General features: G+C 31.9%; 1 pseudogene; it reads right to left on the minus strand.

Moving 5' to 3' along the window:
* Positions 1-4,388: 4,388 nt before the first annotated feature.
* LOC120079282 (putative calcium-transporting ATPase 13, plasma membrane-type pseudogene) lies at positions 4,389-8,073 on the minus strand (annotated as a pseudogene).
* Between the last annotated feature and the right edge of the window lie 220 nt (positions 8,074-8,293).

Genomic DNA, 8,293 nt, shown 5'->3' on the forward strand with positions numbered 1-8,293 from the left:
TTGAGTCAAAACTTGTAATTTTTTTTAAAAATCTTGTAAATAAGTGGATGAGTCAAATTAAGTTCAAAATTTTCTCCATAAATGATTTAATAAATCTTATTATTATTTTTAGTACAACGAATCATGTTCAATTCTACTTTAAAACACTCAAAATCAACAATGTTTGACTCAACATAATATTTACGTGACAAAACTGAGCATACCTCAATTAACATATGAGTGTGTTAGAAACCATAAGGTCTATGATTCAAATCCTCCTACCCTCAATTGTACTTAAGAAAAAAGAATCACATGGTAGAAAAATCAATACTAACTACCAACATGAACACTAATGAATGAACTATTTATAAGTAGAAAATTAAAACAAGAAAAAAAAAAACTAAAGAAATGGATGAACTAGTTACAGTTTAGGTGTTTTTTTTTTTTTTTTGGTATTCTTACTTAAAGGCATCCATTTGTGGTTAAGATGTTTGAATTACTCTCATGTCACATGGTTCCAATCTCCTTTAACGAAACTATTTGTCATTATGTAGTTTGTTTAGGGGGTAAGTACCAAGAATTAAGTTTTCTAATATTGTACAATGGACAAATCATGGAGGATGGAAAATAGAATGTCTAGAGAATATGAGTTAGAAGTGAAAACATTTATTGAATTTGGTTTATGTCATGACAATGGTTCCAATTCAATTAGATGTCCATGTTGAAATGTAGGAATCATGTGTCTAATGAGGTTGATATAGTTAATGCATCACTTGTATGCCAATGGGATTAATCAAAGTTTAGTGTCATTAATCTAACATGATTGGTGTTTGTTTTTTCAAAATGTAGCAACCACTAGAATTTATTCGCCATTGACTACACGAAGGGTATTATATTTTGAATGTACCCTTTGAAAGATCATATCCATGAGTATATCGTGGAAGTAACGAATGTATGTCAAACTTATTATACCATTTAACATTTAATGACTAACATTTTATGCTATTGGTTTGATCATTTTATCTTCCATGTATGTATTAATAGGTCCTTCAACATCGAAAAGAAGAAAAAGTCAGTTGGACATACATGTTTGTTTATACCATATGTTAGTTCATATGTTAGGTCGTGAAGGTAGAGGGTGAAATTTAAATGCAAGTGAATCATATATTAGTTCATTTATACCATATTATCTGTTCGCCCTGTGATTCTGATTCTAAATGTGTTTATGGTGATGAATGTAAGTGGAGATGAATGAGTATGATGAATGAAAATGGATGAGGGATCAATCTATCTCTTGGTATGAAAATAAGGTGATGCGTTGTGGTGCACAGCTTGTTATGCATACAAGTTCTTCTGAGTTAGACTCAATTATAAATCTAACGCAAGTTTCCTGGTGAGTCCAGGATTAAACGCAGGGACTCTAGAATGTACTAATGCAGGGTTTGTTCTTGGATCTGATGCAGATGTTTCCTAATTAATTGAGATGCGTTGGTTATTTACACTAATCTACGACACGCATGCAAGAAGAAATAAAAGTTTAGAGGGAGAAAGGGGTTTATGGATGAATGTTTTAAAGTGTCAATGGTATGCACTGATTTCCTAGCAGAAATAACAAGCCTAGATGAGCATAATGAAAATGAAATAAAGAAGGTGTAGATGCTTGTTTACAATCTAAATGTATGTGCTATGCGTTGGAAATTTTGTTCTTGGTTCATGCTAGATTCAATATCTCTCGATGTGACTACCACTGTAATCCTATCTCTAGGATGCATGCGTCGGTTACAAAGAACAGTCAAAAGACATGAGCAATTCTATCTCTAAAATTACTTCATGCCCTAACTTAATGTGTTTAATAGTTAAACTGGTCTCTCGAGTGACTTAACTACTTTACCATTTTAGTCAACTGATTAGGAAGACTTAAGCAATAGATTTCATACTTTCATTAAGTCAGAAAATTCACAAACACACAATTTTGAAAGTAAACAGATGGAGAAATGATGAATGGTTGAAGATAAGATTGTATTAAAGATATCAAGTGTTTATACAAACAATCTCAGCATAATGAAAGTAGATAGAGAATGAGAATGAAAGGTGAAAAGTAAGAAGTCAAGCAGCAGAGTTCAATCTCTTGTGCTCTTTGGCTTGTTTTTAATGCGTACTATGACCAACTTGGTGGAGGAGTTGAGGAATCTCGAGCTTCTCTCCGGCCAACACCTCTTGATCAATAGTGAAACAGCCGTCCAACTTGGTGATTTGATTGCACTAATTTTCATAACTTGGAACAGTTGTCTGCCATTTATGATCTGTTCAGATGCTGCCAGTCAGAAGCCCATGCCGGCAAGTGGTTTGACATAAAATGCACGAGCCAACTGTATCTTTCATGTGTTGAATAGTCTTGGACGCATACCTCTACATTGGCCTTGTTTGCAACACTTGGTAAATTTCTTTCATTCATACGTTACATGCTTAATGAAGCAACCTTTTACTTAAAATGATATTTTTGTATGAGTTTAGTACATATATAGAATTTCATGTGTTTTTTCTCTATAATGAGTGCGTTTACATCAATAAAGATTCTAATTGTTTCAACTTTGAGAGAACAATAACTTGTATTTTTACAAGTTATCAGTGTGCATTTACAAAAATCAAAACCTGAAAAAACTACAAAAGCATTAAAACAATCACTCTCTTCTCGGTCACTTTGTTGACCTCTAAATTGCTTGAACTTTGAGAAATTTCTCGAACCTCAAAAGTAAAGTCTTTTCTCCACCCTTTTCAATATGTATTCTGAGTGAATCGAGAAAAACCCTATAAAAGCAAATAAAAAATTACATTAAGTCACTTGATATGTTTTTACAAAATTGAAAAGTGAAAAAAGTTGAAAAAGAAGACATGTGTTAAACAAAATTAGAGAGAAAGATGACATCTTCCTTTAGAATATAGAAGAGATAATTGAAATAGAGAAATTAAACTTCTTAAAGAAGGAAAAATAAACATTGGTAAAAACGTTGCTATTAACGAAAAAAATATCTACAACAAAATTTCTAAAAAAAAAAAAAACCCCAAAGAAAAGAGAGAGGAGATACTTGATTTAAAAAAAATAGAGAGAGTCGATTAGCAAAATTAAAAAAAAAAAAAAGAAAAGAAAAAGAAAGAAAGAAAAGAAAAGAGAGAGGAGATACCTGATTAAAAAAAAATGAGAAGTTGACATTAGTTATTTATAAGGAAAATTTAGATCTCACATCATAATTTAGTTTTATTTTTTTAAAAAAAACTTTCATTTATTTAATATGAAGTGGAGATTATATTAGAGGATATAATGTGAATTGTTTTTAATTTTTTTTTATCTTTATTTAACTTGAAGTAGATATTATAGATAAAGTGTAACTTTAAAAAAATTGTGAGTAAGAGATTAGATGATAAAATATGATTTTTTTTTTTTTTTTAAAAAACCTTTATTTAAAGAGAAGTAAATATTATTAAAGATAAAATGTGATTTTTCTAAATATTTTTTTTGAATTAAAATTTAGAGAATAAAATGTGAGTTTTAAATTTTCTTTTCCCTTTATTTAATATAAAATAGATATTAGAGATAAAATGCAAATTTTAATGATTTAAGTATTAAATTACATAAGGTATCTCAATGATCATCAATTAGCAGGGCAAAAGAGGAAATCGAATGTTTTCCCATAACCCCTTTTAGATAGTATAGATATAAATAACACTCTTTTTTATTTTTATTTTATAATCAAAATAAATATTGTCAAGTATATATTTCACTCTCTTTTGTTATATCGTAGATTTTTAAAAAAAAATTTAAGAAAGATAACCAAATTTAAATTTAAATTAATATTTGTTTTATAAAAAATCTTAAATTAATATATATTATTTCATTGAGAAAAATAACAAAGAAAGTAATAAAATTATATTAAATTAATTATACATTAATGAATACCCGTAAATGCATTCTTAGAACATTATGTAAATTCAAGAAATTCTCGATATAAATCTTACAAAATAAGCATAATTATCTAAATATTCCTAGATATCTTAAAAAATATTCCTACAATAAACATGGTTATCTAAGGATATTGGACATTTGTAATTTCAGACATCTATAATTTCAAGTATCTAAATATTCCGATTATCTACATTTCCAAAAAAAAACAAATAACCCTTTAGTGCTGAGTTTAGTAATTTTAAAATTAAATATTTGTTTAATTAAAGTTTTTAGGGATCCGAACTTAAAAAATTATTTTAGATCAGATTTATTATCATCAAAACTAATTTGAGATTTAGGTTAAAAGGTCAATATAAATGAACTTCAGTTCTGCAATGTCATTGTTACTACTAAACACGTCTTGGGAAAGTAAAGACATTGCTAATTTCTTGGTAGTTGGATTTTTCTTTTAAGAAAAATGATGGTATTGATATGATAGAAGCTTTAGTTTTATGGCACTGAATTTCTTCTCTGTGGAAAGTGAAAGGCAGAAACTGGTATAACATACTCCCCATTGGCTCCAATTAAACCTCTCAGTATTTGCAAACCTTCCCAAAAGCTCCACCATTACCACTTGAAAAGCCAAAGTTATCACAATTATTGCCAAAAACAGCTTGCTTTTGTGTATCCCTTCAAATATATTCTTCTTCTTCTTCAGCTTCCTTGCATTGAACTCATTGAATACTTGACATAGCACAAAAGTGTTGAAAATGAGTGTGTTCTTAACCTTTTCATTCACATTGAAGATGACACTTCCTTTAAATTCCAAAACCTACAATCCTGTCACTTGATACACAACCTGTGCAATGAGGTTCCTCCTTATGACTTTCATCACCAACGGTTCAGCTTGATCGACCAACGTTTTCGCCATGAGATCATTGGTGGGTAGCTCAATGGTTAAGGCTAAAGCTCCCATAGTGTTCATTATGATATTCACCCATAATAACTGAACTGCTGTTAGATGGACTTTAGCAGAAGACACAACATCAATGAAGTTCACTACTAATGCTGCAATGAACTTTTGGATATTGTTGTAAACACATCTTCCTCATTTCAAAACCGTGACGACCGACTCAAAGTTGTCATAATATCCGAGCTCTCTTTTGCAACTTTGGTTCCTTGAATTCACATGGAAAGACCAATGTCTGCCTCACGAAGAGCAGGGGCATCATTTGTTCCATCCCCTGTGACTGCCACTACATGGCCTAAATTCTTCAAGCATTGTACCATAAGAAGCTTGTCAAATAGGGAAGATCTAGCCATTACTTTGATGTTCCCAATCTTTTCTAGCCTCTCTTCTGGTGTGTAGTTTCTAAATCTTACGCTCTCTACTACAACTTCGTCATTGTTCGTATCACCATCGGGATTTAGTAATCTGCATTCAATTGCTATGGTTGTTGCTGTAAGTTATCACCTTTTACCATTTTTATGTTCACTCCGGCAGCTCTACATGATTCTATAGCTTCTCTAACTCCTGGACTGCAAGGATCTTTCAAACCGACTAACCTGAGTAATGTCAATCCCAATTCATCGAGTTTTGTAGGGACTTTTGGATTTTCGTTGTCTTTGATCTGCTTGTGGGTGAAGGCTATGCATCAGAGACTTTTTCCGGCCATAGTTGTGATTGTCGCAATCAATTGTCTTCTTGCTTCCCATCAATATCTCTAACTATTCCTTGCTTATTGTAATAATATTAGCACATTGTCAATATCATCTCTCTTGCTCCCTCCCAATATGTATGGATAAACCACTCCTCCTATCGTCACGTCGAAACTCCGTTTCTCTTTTTCTTTGAACAAAATGTCTCCACTTGGATTATTTCATGTTGCTTCTTCAATTCATCTAAGGTTCAAATCCAAGTTAAACACGGCCCAAGAAAGTATCGCTTTCTCAGTTGGACTCCCGAATATTTCTAGAGGTGAAAAAGATTATCTTTGAACATTACCCATTGTATTCAATGCAACTGCTTGATGCAGCAATTCAGCAACCTCAGTCGCAATTCTTGAATTGGAAAATTCTTTGTCTATAATTTCATCTTCCCCAATCCAAAATTCTTAACTTTCATCTCATTTAAAGTAAGAGTGTCAGTTTTATCTATACAAATTGTTGTTGCTAAGCCCATTGTCTCACAAGCTGAGAGTTTCATAATCATTGCATTATCTGCCATTATCTTTTCCATGGAGTATGATAAAGTTAAAGTAATAGCCAGAAGCAAAGAATCGCGGTTGGATTTTATGTCCTAAAACTCGTGGTTTGCAAAATAATAAACTTATTATGAAATTCAATAAAGTTATTATTAAAGTTTGATTCAATAAAGTTGTTATTGAATTTATGAATTGCTTATTTCATTTTAGAAATAAATCCAATAAATTAAAAGATCCATGACTACGTCATGAGCACTTGAACTTTATGTGGATACATAAAACTGGATCAGGTTCGAGTAAATAATCAAAATGATCTATAGTATAACGAATAAAGTTAGGGGCCTTATTCTGATAACACTATTGGATGTAGCCCACTTTGTAGTTGTTACAAGGAGTTGTAAAGTACTACAAACCGAGTCCCTCTCGGGCTAATGAGAGGGTGGGGGTAAAACAGTCATTTGACCCAATCGTTATTTCGAACAATCTGTGAAGGGTTAACTTACTAATCATAATTATATCGAGTGGACACAATATATCTACAGTGAGGGGAGTGCAACTACTGAACTTTAGTGGAGTGACCTGGTAGTTAACGAATTAGAGTTAATTCGATGTAAAGAGTTCAACCAATTGATCTCGGATCGTTAGAGCCCATGATCTGTAGGTCCATTAGGTCCCTCTACTAGCTCACAAACGGATTAGCCTTAGAATAGCATGATAAGTTGATTTGAAACGTTCTAATTCGAATTAAGGAAATTAATAATTATATGTGATATAATTACACGTTTAATTTTGGAATTAAACGTAATTGGAGGATTGATTAATATATAAATATGATTTAAGTATTAATTTCATGAATGGGGATTCATCGTGATGGATTTGGTGACAAATTAATTTAACATTTGATATTAAATTAATAGAATTAATTAAATTGTTTAATTAATTAGTAATTATTAATTTTATTACAAAAATTAATTATTGATTAATTTTTGTAAAATTAATAAAAGTTCAATTTTAATCAAAGAATGAAATTTGAAATTTGATTTTGATTTTGATTTTGAAATTGAAATTCAAAATTCAAAATGGAAAAAAATTGGAAATTTCGAAAAACCCATAAAGTGAGATTTTCCACTCAACTTCAAAGCACCTTAATTACCATAATCCACTTATTCCACCAAGTAGGTGGTATCTTCATGTGATAAAAACTTCAAAGCGTGGGTTGATGGTTTAAAGTAAAAAAGGGATTCCAGATTTAAGTTCAACTTTTTCACTGTCCAAAATGCCTTATGCTCCAATTCCAAAGGTAAGTGGTAGGATTTACAAAATACTAAGGCATAAGTAGACATACCTATTGGTATTTTGAATGCAGTCCTATATGCCCAAAGAGCTTCATCCAATTTTTGTGCCCAGTTCCTTCTCGATGCGTTGACAACTTTTTCCAAAATTGACTTGATTTCTCTGTTGGAGACTTTTGCTTGCCTGTTCATCAATGGGTGATAGGCGATAGCCATATTATGCCCGACATTATATTTATCAAGTAGTTTAGAAATGATGCAGTTAATAGAATGTGTACCTTCGTCACTTATCAACGCCTTTGGTGTTCCAAAATGCGTGAAAATGTACTTGGTCAGAAATTTTAAAACAGTTGTCGCATCATTCTGCGCACAGGCCACTACCTCAACCTACTTAGACACATGATCCATTGCTACTAAAATATACTGTTGATCACAAGATGGAGGAAAAAGCCCCATGAAGTCAATGCCCCAAACATCAAAAAGTTCAACTTCGAGTATGTTGTTGAGTGGCATTGCATTCCTTGTTGAGATGTTGCCCGTGCGTTGGCATGGGACACACTTGAGAATATATTACATTGCGTCTTTGAATAGAGTAGACCAGAAGTACCCACTCTGGAGGACCTTTGCAGTTATTCCTCTCCTTCGGAATCACCTCCATAAGGCGAATCATGGAATTCAAATAAGATGCCTTGTACTTCAACCTCGGGGACACACCGATGCATAATTAGATATGGGCTTTGTTTGTAAAGAAACGACTCACCCAAAAATAGAATTTGCTGTCATGCATAAGTTATTTCTTTTGCTGAGCGTTGTAGTCTTTTGAAAACTATTTCGTGGTTAAATAACTGACAATATCAGCTTACCACGACTCCCTATCT

The sequence above is a fragment of the Benincasa hispida genome, chromosome 6, assembly GCF_027475165.1.
Source record: "Benincasa hispida cultivar pf3 chromosome 6, pf3_genome.v1.1, whole genome shotgun sequence".
NCBI classification, from domain to species: Eukaryota; Viridiplantae; Streptophyta; class Magnoliopsida; order Cucurbitales; family Cucurbitaceae; genus Benincasa; species Benincasa hispida.